The following is a 19,000-nucleotide window of genomic DNA, read 5'->3' as shown; positions in this document are numbered from 1 at the left end:
CATAAAGGAACAGCCAGATGAAAGAAATGCATAGATCAAGGTATGGGGTAAAGGGCATGTGCTTCCATGCCCTCTGTGGGCATGCCACAGCATATAGTAAGTGCTCAATAAACAGTAAGCATATAGAAACTGTAAAAGGTAAGAATAGCTTAGGCAGACAAATCCAAATGCAGATGATAACGAGAAGTTCCTTTTCCCTTTCTGCTTTCTGCACAGTGTGGACCATACCTGACAGCTCAGAAGAGAACTTACTTGTAGGGCCTCTTGCACCCTTGACGGGCTAGCTTGCATGCATAAAACAGTAACTGTTTGTTTGTTTGTGGCAAAGCATTTATTTTTGTGTTGCACAAGTGTGAAGACCACAGAATCTGTATTAACTTCAGTTAACAATAACTTAAACAATAGAAAAGGGTCACATGTTCCAGAAATTTTTAAATGGATGATTTGACCATTTATATAATAAATGAAAACTGACAATAGTACAGGCCAGTGGTCAACTGACATTCAACACATGTTAACAAATGGGGCCAAAGGACTGCTGTATATCTATTAGTTTGTACTGCTTCTGAAACAAAACCAGAATAAAAACAATTTTTGGAAAGACAATTTCAGCCCTGGTCTTACCACTTAATATGAGCAAGATCTTAGCTGGGTCACATCATTCAAAGATAATTTGAAATCATTTTACAGTCCTGTCCTAGATCCCAGCTATTAAGAGTCTTCAAGGATGGTTCATACTCACTGAAGTTGGGGAAAATGCAGTTTGAGAAGTAAAATGATACCAATAGCCACACACACCCAGGTTACCAGCAGTAAGCACAGACCACACTTCAGTGCCTAATGATTTAAGTTAGAAGTTCCCTCCCCTTTACCTCTTATCCCATGATACTGGACCTGGGCTACACAATACAAAACAACCCACCTCCTATGTAGAGGCAACTGGCTACTACTTAGGTATGCAGAGTATTGAATTTAAAGTTGATGAAAAGGCACCTCAGATCATTAAAGAAAATAAAGAATAGAAACAACATGCTTAGATTACAGTTTAACTTATCTTGGTAACCTGGTAAATTGAGTTGGCTCTCATTAGTGGTCAACAGAACACTCTGCTTTTGTTGTACCAACTAACCAAGTTAGGCTAAATAGGGCCTTTATGTAGATAATGCAAACTATGTTTATGTGTAAAGTGCCAATTTTATGTACAGCTAACTAAATTTTGAAGAGCAAAGCTGACATCTTTCAATGGCCTTGTGGTCGTGACCTGCTGACCAGACTGGCCCATCCACACTGAAGTCATGGACAGCCAGCCTGCGTGTAACAGCCAAGCACGGACAGGATCTTTCAAAGACTCTGAGAAGCTTTGTCTATGCTTTCCTTCCAGTGGAGACCACTCGCATCATTAATAAACAGGACTCATGTTGGGGTAGCTACACAGTTTAAAGATGACATTAATGAATGTTAATAGTGTAGCTAGTTGATAAGACTTCAAGTAGTTAATTTTTCATTTGAGGAGAAAAAAACAAACAAACAACAGATCAGCAAAATAAGAGCAGACCTTCAGTTTGTTTAGAAGTCAGCATCCAAGGTAAAAGAGTTCTCTGTCCGACTTGACATCACTCCCATCCTCTGATACTCACCTACTCTCTTCTCAAAGAAGTTCATCCTCCCTTGTAGTTAAATATTCTCCATGAAGTCAAGTGCATTTTCTACTCAGAAGGCCTTACTGAAATCCAGCTCCAGCATGAGTCTGTCAGCCATGAATTCAATGCACCGCGTCATTAAAGTACAGCTCATCCCAATGAGCTTCCCTGGCAAGGCCTCTGTGAGGAACTCCTGCTCTAGCCTGACAGCATTGGTGATTATTTCTTTCACTCACTGCTTGGAAGGTTTGCGTAGCTGGTGTTTGAACACTAGGCAGGCAAAGTGACAGTGCAAACCCTTATCTCTGCTGATAAGTTCGTTGGAGAATGTGAGGCCAGGCATCAGTCCTCATTTCTTGAGCCAGAATATCAATGCAAAAGAACCAGAAAAGAAGATTCCTTCCAACTGCGGCAAAAGCCACAACACTTTCTCCACAGGTGACCTCTTGGTCCTCGATCCAATGCAAGGCCCAGTCTGCCTTCCTCTTGGCACAAGGCATGGTCTCAGTGGCATTGAAAAGAAAATCCCTTTCCTTGGAATCTTTAATGTAAGTGTCAATGAGGAGACTATACATTTCAGAATGTATGTGTTCCATGGTAATTTGGAAGCTGTAGAATCAGCGGGCTTCGATGATCTGAACTTCTTGGCTAACGCGCTCCACCAAGTTTTCATTTACTATGCCATCGCTTGCTGCAAAGAAAGCCTGGCTTGCGAAATGAAGTACTATATTTTTCCGGGAATAAGACACTATTTTTTTCCAAAATTGTTAGACTAAAAATCGAGGGGTGTCTCATACAAGGAAGTCTGCCAAGGAGGTAGCCGCTCGGGTGCGTTAGCTGCCCTTACCTCGTCAAACAGGCTTCCTCCAATCATGTGCTTTATTGTTATTGATGTCAGCTGATGCGGTAATTGGAGGTGGAGGTGGAGAGTGCACAGATGCAACAGGGACCTGAGCGTTCTGAGCCCATAAAGATGTCAAGAAATAAAAATATGAATACCGGGATGAACAAGAACAGCATCGATCAGACTGTCAGACCTCAGAGGGAAAGTAGGGGAGGGTGGGGCTAAGGGAGATAGATCAACCAAAGGACTTGTGTGCTTGCATATGAGCCTAACCAGTGATCACGGACAACACTGGGGTGGGGACATGTGTGGGGAGCGGTTTGGGATAGGAATGGGGGGGATGAGGACAAATATGTGATACCTTAATCAATAAAGTAATAAAAAAAAAAAGATAAATACCGGGAAGCTATTGTCTTACTCAGCAAAATTCAAACTGAATGTAATCAGCTATGCAAAAGACATGGAAATAGAGCTGCAGAGAGACAATTTGGACGTCCTCCCACTGAGTGTATGATCAGACAGTGGAGAAAACAGGAAGAACAACTCCTTAAGATGCCAAAAAAGAAGGCCTTAAGAGGAAAACCAGCCCTAACCAGTTTGTCTCAGTGGATAGAGCATCGGCCTGTGAACTGAAAGGTCCCAGGTTCGATTCCAGTCAAGGGCATGTATCTTGGTTGCAGGCACATCCCCAGTAGGGGGTGTGCAGGAGGCAGCTGATCGATGTTTCTCTCTCATCGATGTTTCTGACTCTCTATCCCTCTCCCTTCCTCTCTGTAAAAAAAATCAATAAAATATATTATAATAAAAAAAAAAGAGGAAAACCAGCAAAATGTTTAAAATAATGAACAACAAAGACTGATGAACAAAAACAGACCCGGAGACAGGGAAGCATCAATAAGACTGTCAAACCTCAGAGGGAAGGTAGGGGAGGGTGGGGGAAGGGGGAGAGATCAACCAAAAGACTTGTGTGCATGCATATAAGCCTAACCAGTGGTCACGGACAACAGGGGGGTGGGGGCATACGTGGGGAGGGGTTTGGGATGGGAATGGGGGGATGAGGACAAATATGTGATACCTTAATCAATAAAGAAATTTAAAAAAAAAAAAGAACTTTCTTACTTCATAGGTGTGGCTTTGCATTAGCCAAGTTTGTCCTGCATAAACCTGGGCCCTAATCACATCTGACGGAGATAAATCCTGACCTAATGGATTTGTCTGTTTCATCAAGAACCTAAGATTTTTTGGGGGGAAAGGATCACTTAAGTGCTTTTTGCAAAAATGTCATTTTTGCTAAGCTTTATTATAGTTAAAGAATTAGACATTGGATTTCTATAACTAAAAACTAGAATATTTCTGATTTTCTTAAGATAATAGCTCCCCAACACCACCAGCTATACATTGAATCTTAATGTTTAGGTATGGATATCTTTAAGGTGAAGATAACCAACATTTACTTCTTCAGCATTTTCTATGCATTCTTCTATCCCTCAAAATGTGAATTCATACCATCAACAAGTTTCAAAGCTTTGAAATAAATGGTGGCCAAACTAAAACAAAATAATAAAAATAAATTAAAAAATAAAATATTGATTTCTTAATTTTGGGTTGGAAAAGTGGGGGGCATCTTATACCTGGGGGCATCTTATACATGGAAAAAGATGGTATCTCTCCTGGGGCTTCAGGGCTTCCCAGTACTGGAGGTCCTTGGAAAGGTCTACCTCCTCAGCTGTCCACAGGAAGCCTCGGCTTTCGTATACATCTGCCTGATGTCATGGTGTTCCATGGGGAAGATGACAGAGCGCAGGGGTTTTCTCTCAGCAGTGGTTCCTCCTGCATGCCCAGGGCAGATCCGGCTCCTGGAAGGTCCTCCGGGTGGTCTCACCGGCCAGCTCGCGGGTGCCACTGAGGCTGGGGGCCTGTTCTCCTTGTCCATCAGCTGAGTCCCTTCAGGGGCAAGAGCTGCAGCTGCAGCTGCTTTGGGTCCGCGAGGGTGGGGAGCATGGTTGCAGCTGTGGCTGTGGCGGAGGAGGCGGCCACGTGCAGGACACACAGATGAGGCTGCACTCTGATCCAGGGAGTCTGTACCCTTTTATTTAGTTAGCCAAAAACCATGTTTTATGTCAGCTTTGGTGATGCATTGCCAGGTGTCAGCTAGAGATCTGGGTGCTGGGTAGGTCTCCTTTCTCCATCCTGTTTCAATTACGCAGTGGTTCTCAAAGGTTGGTTCCTGGACCAATAGCTTTGGCGTCACCTGGGACCTTGTTGGAAATGCAGACTCGGGGCTCCTCCCCAGCCCATGAAGCAGACTCTCTAGGGATGGAGTCCGTCAGCCGGTGTTCTCATAAGACCACCAGATGATTCTGAGGACATTGAAGTTTGAGAACCACTGCATTAGAGTGTTACAGAATATAACTGTGTTTGAGTGTGAGCAGCGCTAGGAGGAATTTAATATCTCTGGAACACTGAGCCAATGAATTTTCAGAGTTTTTTAAAAAGACATTTTTGTCCATGGTCTCTCACCCAGGTCCCCCAGCCTGTTGAGACTGTCGGTGAAGTAGGATTCAGTAAGGTGCTGCATCTGACTACATGTTAATTACACAGTTGGGAGTGTTGGATAGAAGGTTAGGATTTTAGGCAATTGATAACCTATATGGTTTTGCATTTAAGTTTTAATAATGGAATGTGGCCAGTACAATTACCTTCTTAGAACAGGAAAGGCTAGAATTAGACAGTCTCGCCTCCCTTCGGACTCCTTCAGAATAGTCTCATATTCCAGAGCAGTCTGGGCTCTCAGAAGCATTCTCCTCACTTTATTTTCCATATCTTTGTCCTGGAAAATGCAGTCTGGGGAAAGGCAGTTTAACTAATAATCATCAGCGTCCAGTCCAGAATGTGGAGCTCAAGGGCAGGCGGCCCTTTGCCTTAAAGAGGAGGTGCACCTCACAGATAGTGCAGCCACTGAGGTCAGGCCCAGCGCTGCCCTGGCTCCACCGCCCCTGGACTATTGATTCACTCTGACCAAATGCTGCCAGCTCCATGGCACTGCTGGGCTTGGGCAACCCCCTTTTTAGGTGACCTACGCCCTGCAGGTGCTCTTAAGACCCTGCTTCCACATTTTTTTAATTCCTTTACATTTCACTCATCAGCATGTGTTGGTAAGCACCCTGCACATCGGAGTTTTATGAGCTGCTTTTATGAGGCTGCTTTTCATGAAAAGGGTCATATTCTATGAAAAACATGGAACTTAACTCTAGGAAATGAGGGCTTTGGTGCTAAACTTGGAGTGAACCTGTGAAGTTGAATGGATTCAAAAATAAGCACAGATGTTATCCATTCTCCAAGTGTTCAATAGCCTTGCATATTTATTCACAGACTCTCTTCTCTCTTCTCACCTGCGCTTTCTCCCTCCTTAAACGAGAGCTGGAGAATGTGCAGCTTGGGAAAAGCTTGAAGCTCCTTTCCTGCCACTTTTGGCCCCTTTTTGATAGCCTTGTTATCACCTACCATCCTTCTGAGAGTGGTAGGTGGTAACAAGGCTAGCTAAAATCCAGAACCTCCCCACTTGAGCAACATTCTGCTCTCTCACTTATGCAAAGTTCCTGAAAAGACAAGAAGTTGTTACCCTTTTTTGTTAGTTTTGAATAGAAATGGGAGGAGCCAACCATTGACACTAACTGTGCAGAAGGATTCCATTTTTGAGAACCTGAACTGTTGGGGTAATTTTTAACATTCTTTTTAAAATTAACTTTTACTATTTAGTCCAAGCTTTGCATGCATGTATTTATAGAGTCTAATAGTTCAATAAACGTTGCCCCTCCCCACAATGTTTCTTCCTCCCCAACTGTTTTAGCTATGATTTTGATATTTACCATATTATTGCTAAATAACGCTTCCATGGTCACTCCCGGGTTTTCCAGTTATGCGTATTTTCTGTTGAAGATGAGGACATAGCCCTCTTTCATCATCCTCTCTCTCCACCTCACTACATGTGGGCTCTTCCCATTCTGTACCCTCTCAGTGTAATTAGGTTGTCATTTCAGTCAGATTAGTAACCGCTGTTTACATTGTGATCATTTGTGTTGTCTGCATAGCTGAGCCAGATAGCGTGCTAGCTGAGGTCAGATCTCCAGGATGCTGATCGTAGGCAGAGATTTGTGCCTGGTGTTTTTGGGAAGTCAACCTGGAACACAGGGAGATGTAGGATTGAACAGAGGGAGAAGTTGGGCTGGGAAAGTCACAGGAAAGCTACAGCTGGTCCCACGGGGAGCTCTGAGCTGGGATAACCCTGCAGAGTTACCCAAAATTTGAGTCTGGGTGGGCCTTTGTACTACCACCTGGACCAGTCAAGGAATGGGGTCTACTAGTATCTCTGGGGAGGAGGTTAAACCTTGGGTGTAGGGCTCCCTTAGGCTGATGGCAAGTTCCAGAAAGATGCAGCTGTCAGCTTCCAGCAGGCAGTACTCCCAGCTAATGGGAGATTCTGACTTGGATTGAGGTGTGATGGTCGATAATCTGGGCGTCACACTGTAGCATCCACTCCATATACTGTGATTACTTTTTCTCCCCTGAAATCCTTTTTTCTCTCTTGTTACTAAATACCTTTTTGTTTTTAGTTTGTCTTCTTTTTTATATACTTCACACTTATGTAACCCCATGCTCTCTAAATTGTGTAATTCTTTCAATAACCGATATTTCAATATCTTAAAATCTCAGTATCTTAAAATTTATTGGGTATTTTACCCATTTCATTTTCTTGAATAAATGTCTCCTAGAACCTTTTTACCTGCTCCAGTGTTCCCCTAGTGCACCTTTATCTTGTCATGGTCTCTTTTCACCCTAGTCCTGGCCTTCTCTCTGCTTCTCTTTTGGGTTAGATCCTTTATTTCATGGACCCCATACCTTCTTCATTGTGATAGAATACATTCTTCAGTAAGGATGCGTGAGAGGTAAATTGTGTGAGGATTGAATTTCAGAAAATGCCTTTATTTTTTCTTAAGTGTTAATAACTTGATTAGATATAAAATTCTAATTTGGAAATTACTTTCCCTCAAAAATTATGAGACATTGCTCAATTTTCTTCTAGTTTTCAAAGTTATTGTTGAGAAATACAATATTATATTATTTGTTTGTTTACTTTCCTCTCTTGTAGATTGTGTTATCTTTTCTTTGTCCCAAGTATCTTAAAATTTCACAGCCAGGTGTCTTGTTATTATCCGTTTATCAGGAAACTTCTCCATGGGTCCCTGTGCTCCTACAGACCTTGCAGAGTAGGCCCTGACCACTCTTAAATGAGCACCTTTCTGAAAGTTCTGTTTGCAGTGCGCAACCTTGATGGATAGAAACATCTCTATTCACAAGAAAGAGCGGGGCTTTTTATTGCTCCCATAAAAGCAGAGGGTTCCTCCAGCTCAGGGCCCCTCAGCTGCAGTGCAAACCACTGCGTGTGCAGCACGCAGGTGGGCTCCTACATGTCGCCCCCAGGGGACTGGGGGACAGGGAACTGACATGACTGCTGACGCTCATTCTGCTTGCTCTTCCTTGAGTAACAAAGTCCTTTATCTCTGACTCAGGAATCTTGTATCTTCTGCCTGTACCCATGAAACAGTGACAGGCTAATATTAATTATAGGGAGGGTAAATCGAATTGCACTCCTAACACATTGTCCTGGGCACTTGGTGGGCTCCTTAAATCTAGAAACAGAAATTTTCATGAGTTATTTATCTGATGATTTCCTGGGGATCCAGAAAATAGAATGCTTCTTTAAAATATGAACAAACAAGAAAACCAGATTTATTGAGATAAAATTCACATACCATGAAAGCCATCAATTTAAGTTGTTCAATTTAGTAGTTTTAGTATATTTAGAGTTGCACAACTATCACCACTATATGATTTCAGAACATTTTCTTTCTTTTTTTTTTTTCAGTAAATCTTTATTATAATCTTTAGTGGTAGATATTCCTTAGAGAATTCTATAGCTGTTTTTTTCCAAAGATAGTAATAGCCATTGGTTTTCTGAGCTACTCACAAGTAGCCTTAGATAATCATGTTCTACACAGTGCTTATTTAAATTGCCTGAATTTTTTTTTGTTTTTTTTTTCATTGTTAATAAATCTTTATTGTACAGATTATTACAATTGTTTCTCCTTTCTGCCCCTCATATCTCCCCTCCTCCCAGTTCCCACCCTTCCCTCTGCCCTTACCTCCCCCCCTCGCTATCCTTATCCATAGGTGTATGATATTGTCCAGTCTCTTCCCGTACCCCACACACAGACACCTCCTTCCCGTGAGAATTATCAATCCACTCCCATTCTATGCCCCTGATTCTATTATGTTCATCAGTCTATTCTGTTCTTCAGATTTTTAATTCACTTGACTTTTAGATTCACTTGTTGATAGGTATGTATTTGTTGTTCATAATTTTTATCTTTACTTTTTTCTTCTTTTTCCTCCTTTTAAATAATACCTTTCAGCATTTCATGTAATACTGGTTTGGTGGTGATGAATTCCTTTAGCTTTTTCTTATCTATGAAGCTCTTTATCTGCCCTTCAATTCTGAATGATAACTTTGCTGGGTAGAGTAGTCTTGGTTGTAGGTTCTTGCTATTCATCACTTTGAATATTTCTTGCCTTTCCTGTCTGGCCTGCATAGTTTCTGTTGAGAAATCAGCTGATAATCATATGGGTGTTCCCTTGTAAGTAACTAACTGTTTTTCTCTTGCTACTTGTAAGATTCTCTCTTTGTCTTTTGCCCTTGGCATTTTAATTATGATGTGTCTTGGTGTGGTCCTCTTTGGATTCCTTTTGTTTGGGGTTCTGTGCGCTTCCTGGACTTGTAAGTCTATTTCTTTTACCAGGTGGGGGAAGTTTTCTGTCATTATTTTTTCAAATAGGTTTTCAGCATCTTGCTCTCTCTCTCCTTCTGGTACCCCAAAAATTCAGATGCTGGTATGCTTGAAGTTGTCCCAGAGGCTCCTTACACTATCTTCTACTTTCTGAATTCTCTTCTCTTCTTGCTTTTCTGGAGGCGTGTCCTTTGCCTCTTTGTATTCCAAATCTTTGACTTGATTCTTGTGTTCCTCTAGTCTGCTGCTGAGTCTCTGTATAATATTTTTTATTTCAGTCAGGACCTTTTTCATATCCTTGAGGGTCTCATTAAATTTATTGTTTTTTCCCAGGAAATTCTTGAAAAACCTTATAACCGTGGTTTTGAACTCTATGTCCAGTCATTTGTTCTCCTCCATTTCTTTTGTTTGGGATCTGTTTCCTTGCTTCCTCATTTTAATTTTTGCTGCTTCCCTGAGTTGGTAGGGTAGCTTTGTGTCCTATTGTGTCCTATTGGTTCAACGGGTCAGCCTCCCAGTTACCTGAGTTGGACGCTCTTGGTGCACCCCTTTTTAGACTGTGTGTACAGCCTTGTTGTAGTTAAGTCTTGATTGTTGTTGGTGTCACTGGGAGGAATTGACCTCCAGGCCAATTGGCTGTGAGGACCTGCTGTGTCTATAAAGGAAGAATTGCTGTGCTGGAGACACATTGATGGGCCGGGACTTGTTGCAGTAGGGCTTTGGCGCTCACTGAGTCTGCCTCTTGAATGTGTCCCTTATGAGAGTAGTTGAAATCTGGTGTCATCTCACACCGACCACTAGATGCCCTCGTTTCTGGATCTCCAACGGGGTGCAGGTCAGCTACTGTCTGAGGCCACTCAGCAGGAGTTACAGCAAAAACTGCAGTTTTCTCCTCTTTGCTTGAGTGGTTTTGGAGCAGTCTGACTGGAGCTGCAGTTTATTTGGTTAAGCTGCCATAGGACAGGCCATTTATATGCAAAAGCTGCTGTTTGGAGCCTAGGCGGGTTTGTAGAATGTGCGGGGTGGGTCTCAGGGCGGGGAGGGTTCTCAGGGCGTCACTAGACTAGGGCGTGGCAAACAGCAATGGCTGCTAGTCTGCCTTTTCTGCCTTTCCTGTTTCCAAGTCCCTGCGTCCCGTGCTCCAGTGCAGTAAACACTGATTGCTGGGCGCACCTCTGCAAGAAAGTCACTCTCACTTTCTGACACGATGGCCAAGAGTCCAGCTTCTCCCTGTAGGCGTCTGGGTACCCCGCATGTCCTCAGAAACTGGATTTCAGAGTGATCAGGAGCTTATCTCCCTTTGGGTTGGAAAAAAAGTCGCTCGTCCCATTGCCCGCCACCAGCCCGATTCACGCGCCTCCGTACCTCAGCCCTTCCGCGTTTGTTCTTTCTTTTTCCTTCTTAGTTGTAAATCTACCATTCAGCCAGCTTTCCTGTGGTTCTGGGTGGTAGACGCTTTGTCTTTTAGTTGTATTTTTGAAATTGTTGTGCGTGGCGCAGTTTATTTCTTTAACGTTGCCGCCATCTTGGTTCCTCGATTTTAGAACATTTTCATCATCCCCAAGAAGAAAGCTCATACCCATTAGCAGTCAGTTGACATTCTCCCCTTGTTCCACACCTGCAACCATTAATCTACTTTCCACCTGTATAGATTTGCCTACTCTGTACTTTAATCTATACTAATAAAAGCCTAGGTAACCCTCACGCCCTCACATGACACCCTCATGTCATCACAAGATGGCCGCCCCCACATTGTCACAAAATGGCTGCCACAAGATGGCCAGAAGGGGAAGGCAGTTGGGGGTGACCAGGCCAGCAGGGGAGGGAAGTTGGGAGGAGACCAGGCCTGCAGGGGAGGGCAGTTGGGGTGACCAGGCCAGCAGGGGAGCAGTTATGCGTCAATCAAGCCAGCAGGGGAGCTGTTAGGGGCAATCAGGCAGGCAGGCAGGCGAGTGGTTAGGAGCCAGCAGTCCCAGATTGTGAGAGGGATGTCCGACTGCTGGTTTAGGCCTGATCCCTGTGGGCAGTCAGACATCCCCCGAAGGGTCCCAGATTGGAGAGGGTGCAGAATGGGCTGAATGACACCCTTCCAGTGCACAAATTTCATGCACTGGACATCTAGTCTATACTAATAAAAGAGTAATATGCTACTTAGATCGGAGACCAACCAGAGACCTTCCAGACATCCTTCCGGACAAAGCCATGGTGGCGGGCTGAGGCAGAGGTGGTTAGGGGTGATCAGGTCAGCAGGGGCAGGGCAGTTGAGGGTGAGCAGGCCAGCATTGGGGGGCAGGTAGGGGCAAGCAAGCCGGTGGGTGGGGCAGTTGGGGTGAGCAGGCTGACAGGGGTGCAGTTGGGGGTGATCATTTGGCAGGGGTGGGAAGTTATGGGTGATCAGGCCAGAAGGGAGGGGCAGTTGGGGTTGATCAGGCCGGCAGGCAGAGTGGTTAGGGGTGATCAGGCAGGCAGGCAGGTGAGTGGTTAGGAGCCGGTGGTCCCGGATTGCGAGAGGGATGCAGGCCCGAGGGTCCTAGATTGGAGAGGGTGCAGGCCGGGCTGAGGGACACCCCCACATATGCACAAATTTCATTCACTGGGCCACTAGTCTATAAATGTGACCTAGTGACCGTCGCAACTGAAACAACCAGACAGACGACTGAACAGGCTGCGTGGGGCGACCAGGCCAGCAGGGGGGTTAGTGAGGGATGACCAAACGACTGAACAGCAGGCTGTGTGGGGCGACCAGGCTGGTGGGGGGGGGGCAATTGGGGGTAACCAGGCTGGTGGGGGGGCCAGTTAGGGGCAACCAGGCTTGGGGGGGGCAGTTAGGGGCAACCAGGCCGGCAGAGGGGAGCAGTTAGGGGCAACCAGGTCGGCAGGGAGGATAGTTAGAGGCGACCAGGCTGGCAGAGGGGCAGTGAGGGGCGATCAGGCCAGCAGGCAGAGGCAGTTAGGGGTGATTAGGCTGGCAGGTGGGGTAGTTAGGGGCAATTAGGCAGGCAGTCAGGTGAATGGTGAGGAGCCAGCAGTCCAGGATTGTGAGAGGGATATCTGACTGCCGGTTTAGGCCTGATCCCCGGATTTGGGCCTAAACCAGCAGTCAGACAACCCCCGAGGAGTCCAGGATTGGAGAGGGTGCAGGCTGAGCAGAGGGGACCCTCCCCCTCCCATGCACGAATTCCATGCACCGGGCCTCTAGTATAATTATAAAATACCAGAGGCCCAGTGCACAAATTCATGCACCTTGAAAGGAACTGTAAGCCGCAAGGCTGTGATAGGTACAGGGGCGGGCCTCGGCCCATCCTCTGTGCCTCCACCTGGCCCCTCCTGCTACGGCCCCTGGTCCCGTCTGACAGCAGCCCCACTCCCACTGCAGCCACTCCCACACACTGATGGCACTGGCTCTGCTCACACCCGCTGATGGTGCGGAGTGATTGTGGCTGGTGCCAGTAGCGGGTGCAAGTGGGGCCAGCTCTATCAGCTCATGGGTGGCTGCTGCCCCAATTGCCTGTCAGGAGCAAGGGGAGGTGGAGAAGCCCTTAGGGGTGATCAGGGCTGGCAGCTGCCACTCATACCCACTGATGGTGCCGAGTGATTGATACCAGCGCTGGGCATTGGCAGCAGGTGCAAGTGGGACCAGCACTGGCAGTGGGTGCAAACAGTAGCCCTGGCACTAGCAACGGGTGCGAGCAGGGCTGGCTCTGGCAGCAGGTGCAAGTGCCAGGCGGGACCACAGCATGGGGGAGCAAAGAATTTTCAATAACCACCAGAGGGTCGCCCCAATGACAGTGATTGGCATCCCCCCTTGGTCTGGCACCCCCGCTCACCTGCTCCACCATCCCACCCTGGCCAACACCTGCCATGTTCTGCACTCACCCCCTGGTGGTCAGCACACATCATAGCAACTGGTTGTTCAGTTGTTCCAGTTGTTCCGCTGTTTGGTCTATTTGCATATTAGCCTTTTATTATATAGAACTAGGGGCCCGGTGCACAAAATTCATGCACGGAGGGGGGATGTCCCTCAGCCCAGCCTGCACCCTCTCCAATCTGGGACACCTCGAGGGATGTCCGACTGCCCGTTTAGGCATGATCCCCGGGATTGGGCCTAAACCAGCAGACAGACATCCCCCGAGGAGTCCCAGATTGGAGTGGATGCAGGCTGAGCAGAGGGGACCCTCCTCCTCCCATGCACGAATTCCATGCACCGGAGAGTTGGACATCCTTCTCACAATCCAGGACATCCCTCTCACAATCCAGGACTGCTGGCTCCCAACTGCTCACCTGCCTGCCTTCCTGATTGCCCCTAACTGCTTCTGCCTGCCAACCTGATCACCCCCTAACCACTCCCCTGCCAGCCTGATCAACGCCTAACTGCTCCCCTGCCAGCCTGTTTGCCCCTAACTGCCGTCCCCTGCAGGCCTGGTCACCCCTAACTGCCCTCTTCTGCAGGCCTGGTCCCCCCCAACAGCTCTCCACTACAGGCCTGGGTCACCCCCAACTGCCCTTCCCTGCAGGCCCCGTCACCCCCAACTTCCCTCCTCTGCCGGCCTGGTCACCCTTAACTGCCCTCCTCTGCAGGCTTGAACCCCCCCAACTGCCCTCCCTTGCTGGCCTGGTCCCTCCCAACTGCCCTTCCCTGCTGGCCATCTTGTGGTAGCCATCGTGTGTCCACATGGGGGCAGGATCTTTGACCACATGGGGGCAGCCATCTTGTGTGTTGGAGTGATGGTCAATCTGCATATTAGTCTTTTATTAGATAGGATAGAGGCCTGGTGCATGGGTGGGGGCCAGCTGGTTTGCCCTGAAGGGTGTCCCGGATCAGGGTGGGGGTCCCCTTGGGGCATGGGGCGGCCTGGGTGAGGGGCCTGTGGTGGTTTGCAGGCCAGCCATGCCCCCCAGCGACCCAAGTGGAGGCCCTGGTATCTGGGATTTATTTATCTTCTACAATTGAAACTTTGTAGCCTGGAGTGGAGCCAAGCCTCCTGCTTGCTCCGTGGCAGCAGCCATTTCTGTTGGGGTTTATGTATCTTCTATAATTGAAATTTTGTAGCCTGGAGCAGAGGCCAGGGTAGGCCAGGGCTTCAGAAGCTTGGCTTCCTCCATCGCTGGGGGGCAACCCTAGCCTCCTGCTCTTTCCAGTTCCATGGCTGCCATTTCTGTTTGGATTTATTTATCTTCTATCATTGAAACTTTGTAGCCATCAGTGGAGGCCTAGGCCAGCAAGGGCAGGCAGAAAGCTTGGCTTCCTCTATTGCCTGGGAAACCCAAGCCTCCCTCCTGCTCTCTGTGGCTGTAGCCATCTTGGTTGGGTTTATTTGCATATTCGTTCCTGTTTGGCTGGTGGGCGTGGCTGGTGGGCATGGCTTGTGGGTGTAGCAGAGGTATGGTCAATTTGCATATTACTCTCTTATTAGATAGGATGGGCCTTTTGTGATTGGCTTCTTTCATATAGCAAAATATAGAATGTGCCAAAAAAATGATACACACACTTTGAACAATTATAAAGGCAGTGTTTATTAAAATACATTTCATTTTCAAAATTGAGCTATCAGCTGTTAAGGTACATATGCATTATTAGGGACACCCTGTAGTTTTATCTATGTCATAGCAGGTTAGTACTTCACAAGTACTTTCTATCATTGAATAATATGCCATTGGGTATTACACATTTTGTTTATCCATTCATTAGTTGAAGGTCATTTAGATATTTTCACTTTTTAGCTATTATGAATAATGCTGATATGAATATTTATGTAGAAATAGAATGTTATGTATAATTGGAGTGTGAAGACGTATATTTTCATTTCTCATAGGTGTATACCTAGAAGTAAAATTTATGGGTCATATGGTAACTTTATAACATTCTGAAGAACTATTAGATATATTCTAAGGAAGCTCTTCCATTTTACAATCCTATTGCTCTGATTTCTGTACATTCTTGACAACATTTCTTACTAGCTTTTTTAGCCATTAGAGTGAATGTGAAGTGGTTTTGATTTATATTTTCCTATTGATTTATATCTTACTGTGATTTGGTGTATACGAATAACTAATGATATTGAGCATCGTTTCATGTGCTTACAATGAATTTCTATTATGCATTTTATTTATTTTGTCTTTTGTCACTTGTGCTTTTGGTATCATATCATCTAAGTCTAATTCAAGATCACAAAGTTGTATGAGTTTACTTTTCTTCTTTTTAAAAAAATTTATTTTTATTGTTAAAAGTATTACAGATGTCCCCATTTCTTCCTCTTTATTTTTTCTAAGAATTTTATAACTTTAGCTTTTACATTTTGGTTGAGGGTGCATTTTAAGTTAATTTTCATGTAGTGAAAGGTCGGAGTCCAACTTTATTATTTCACATGTAGATGTGCAAAGTTGTCCCAACACTGTTAGTTGCAACGGCAGTTCTTTCCCCATTGACGTGTCTTGGCACCTTTGTCAAAACTATCAGTGGATCAAAAATGTAAGGGTTTATCTTTCTGTCCTCACCTGCTGGCTCATCCTCTCAGGACCCACCCTCACAGGTCCTGGCCTTTGTGTCCACTTTCTTTCCCCATAGCTGAGCCTGGGTGTGGCAGGAAGCTTCTTCTCTTACAGGAAGCCCCCAGCCTGGTGTGTCTGGTCCCTCTGCCCCCCAATTCTCACCTGTGGGGGCCACTGGTCTGACTAGTGTGAGTGCTCCCCAGAGCCCTCCAGTGCCACCCCCAGGCTGTCAGCAGGGGCGGGGGCTTGTCTCTAGCTTCTTCACTTCTTCGCTACCATCTCATCCAGTGCCCTTAGTAGGTGGAATGGACAGCAATAATAAAATCTCTTCAAGTTAAAAAAAATTGTGTGTGTGTGTGTGTGTGTGTGTGTGTGTGTGTGTGTAGTAACTAAGGAAGATCTAAATAAATGGAAGGATATCCCATGTTCATGAATTGAAAGACTTAATATTGTTAGAATGGCAATACTCCCCAAATTGATTTACAGATCCAATGCAATCCCAATCAAAATATCAGCTGGCTTTTAATTTTGTAGAAATAGACAAGCTGATTATATATATACTAGAGGCCCAATGCATGAAATTCATGTGGTAGGGAGGGGTTCCTCAGCCCGGCCTGGGCCCTTTCATAATCCAGGACCCCTCGCTCCTAACTGCAGGGGTCCTAACTGCCCGCCTGCTTCCTTGGCTCACCGCCCCTTAGCACCAGCCCAGCTTCTGGTTGAGCAGCACTCCCATGGTTGGAGCACACTGACCACGAGGGGGCAGCTCCTGCATTGAGCGTCTGCTCTCTGGTGGTCAGTGCACATCATAGCGACCAGTTGTTCTGGTCGTTCTGCCGTAAGGGTCACTGGGCTTTTATTATATAAGACACACACACACACACACACACACACACACACACACACACACACACGGGCTTATTTCCAGCCTCTCAGTTCTATTCATTGGTTTATATGTCTAGCCTTATGATAATATCACACTGTGTGCGTTTTTTTTTAAATAAGGAAGTATGAGTCCTCCAGTTTTGTTTTTCGTTTTCAAGGTTTCTGGTTATTATTGGTCCCTTGTATTACCATATACATTTTAGGATCATCTTGTCTATTTCTACAAAATTAAAAGCCAGCTGATATTTTGATTGGATTACATTGAATCTGTAAATCAATTTGGGGAGTATTGCCATCCTAACAATACTAAGTCTTTCAATTCATGAACATGGGATCTCTTTCCATTTATTTAGATCTTCCTTGGTTACTTTCAACAATGTTTTGTAGTTTTCAGCGTATGTCTTAAACTTTTTTGTTAAATTTATTTCTAAGTATTTTACTGTTTTTGATGTCATCATATATGGCATTGTGTTTTTAATTTTATTTTCAGATTTTTCATTGATAGCATATAGAGATAAAATTGATTTTTGTATATTGATCTTGTATTCTTTAACCCTGGTGAACTTGTTTACTAATTTAATTAATTTTTGGTGCATTGTTTGTATTTTCTATATATAAAATTATGTCCTCTGTGAATACAGATAGTTTTATTTCTTTGTATTTAATCTGGGTACTATCTCTTTTTCTTGACTAATCACCCTAGGTAGAAGTCCTTTTTATTTCTATAAAATAGGTAGTAATGTCTCCTCTTTATTCCTGATTTTAATATTTTGAGTCTTCTCTCCTTTATTTTTGTTCAGGCTACATACAAGTTTGTCAATTTTATTGAGCTTTTCAAAGAACCAACTTTTGGTTCATTGATTTTCTCTATTTTCTGTTCCTTCTCTGTTTAATTAATTTACACCCTCCCCCCACTTCTTAAGGTGGCATAATAGGTTATTGATTTGAGATTTTTTAACATAGGTGTTTACAGCTATAAATTTCCCTCTAAATACTTCTATAATTGCATCCCATAAGTTGGGATGTTGTGTTTTTATTTTATTAATCTCAAAGTAATACTTTTTTCCAATTTTTCTGTGCTTTTTTTTCCTGATCAGTTATTTAGGAGTATTTTGTTTAATTTCTACATCTTTTTGAAATCCCCCAATTTTTTTTATTGATTTTCTAATTTCATTCCATTGTGGTTAGTGAGCATATTTTGTGTGATTTCAATCTTTTTAACTTTATTGAGGCTTGTTTTATGACCTAACATTTGTTCCCTTCTGGAAAATGTTTCACGTGTACTTGAGAAGAATATGAATGGTGCTACTGTTGGGCGGCATGTTCTATCTATGTCTATTAGGTATAATTGATTTATAGTGTTGTTTAAGTCTTCTATTTCCTTGTGTTCTTCTGTCTAGTTCTATCCATTATTAGAAGTGGGGTATCCACATTTCCAACCTTTATTATTAAATTGTCTAGTTCTCCTTTCACTTCTGTCAGGTTTAGCATCATGTATTTTGGGCCTCTATTGTTGACTTCCTGACAGATTGACACTTTATCACTATTATTATTAAAGACAAATAAGAGCATTTTAAAATGCTCTTATTTGTCTTTAATAATACTTTTTGTCTTAAAGTCTATTTTGTTTATTATTAGTAGCCACTTCAGCTGCTTTTTTGCCAGTGTTCTCATTGCTTTTATGACAGAGTCCATTTTTAGAGGCTTTAGTCAACCATTCTGGAAAGTGGAACCTCTGGACTGCCTCTTGAACACTCCTAAAATTTCTCTGTTTTTAGGCCTGCATTCTCCTTTATTACCCAAATTGCTGTTTAGAAATGCTATCATATAGGTAGTTCCTGTGCTTCAATTCCTGCCTAGGATTAGTTTGGTTGGGTTTGCTGAGTCATTACCGTGGGTTTTTCTGTTTCCACCTTCCAAAATTTTGTAACTGTTCACTGCTTTTCTATTTTCTTTTTTATCACACACGAAAAAAGTGTCTTTACTCAGCAGTTTTTCCAAAAGAACAGAGCTCCATGAGTATTTAAATGTTTAACCTGTATTTGAGGGTAAACCCTTTAGCTATTAGCTACTTTATTCTAAGTAACTGAATTTTCTTGTATATTCTCCAGCATTTAAAAAAATAACCAGAGATCTTTTTTATTATCAGGGATCCAGATATTTGGCAATATCCTAAAGTTAATTAAAGATGGTGCTTACATTATCTTTTAAATTTAGACGTGGAATTGGAACATTATGGATTCAAAATAAGAATAATTAGCTGCTTCCAAGTCTTTTCACTACTTGATTCTCCTTGG

At 44.1% G+C, this 19,000-nt stretch overlaps 1 protein-coding gene and 1 pseudogene across 1 annotated transcript in view; one reads left to right on the top strand and one right to left on the bottom strand.

Annotated features, from left to right (window-relative positions):
• The window catches only part of THSD4 (thrombospondin type 1 domain containing 4), a 764,623-nt gene that overhangs the window by 336,439 nt on the left and 409,184 nt on the right, over window positions 1-19,000 (top strand). The gene's annotated exons all lie outside the window — the stretch shown is intronic.
• LOC103294964 (ribonucleoside-diphosphate reductase subunit M2-like) lies at window positions 1,567-4,485 on the bottom strand (annotated as a pseudogene).

This window comes from Eptesicus fuscus, chromosome 2, assembly GCF_027574615.1.
Source record: "Eptesicus fuscus isolate TK198812 chromosome 2, DD_ASM_mEF_20220401, whole genome shotgun sequence".
NCBI lineage: Eukaryota > Metazoa > Chordata > Mammalia > Chiroptera > Vespertilionidae > Eptesicus > Eptesicus fuscus.
This window is presented reverse-complemented; position numbering and strand designations above follow the sequence as displayed.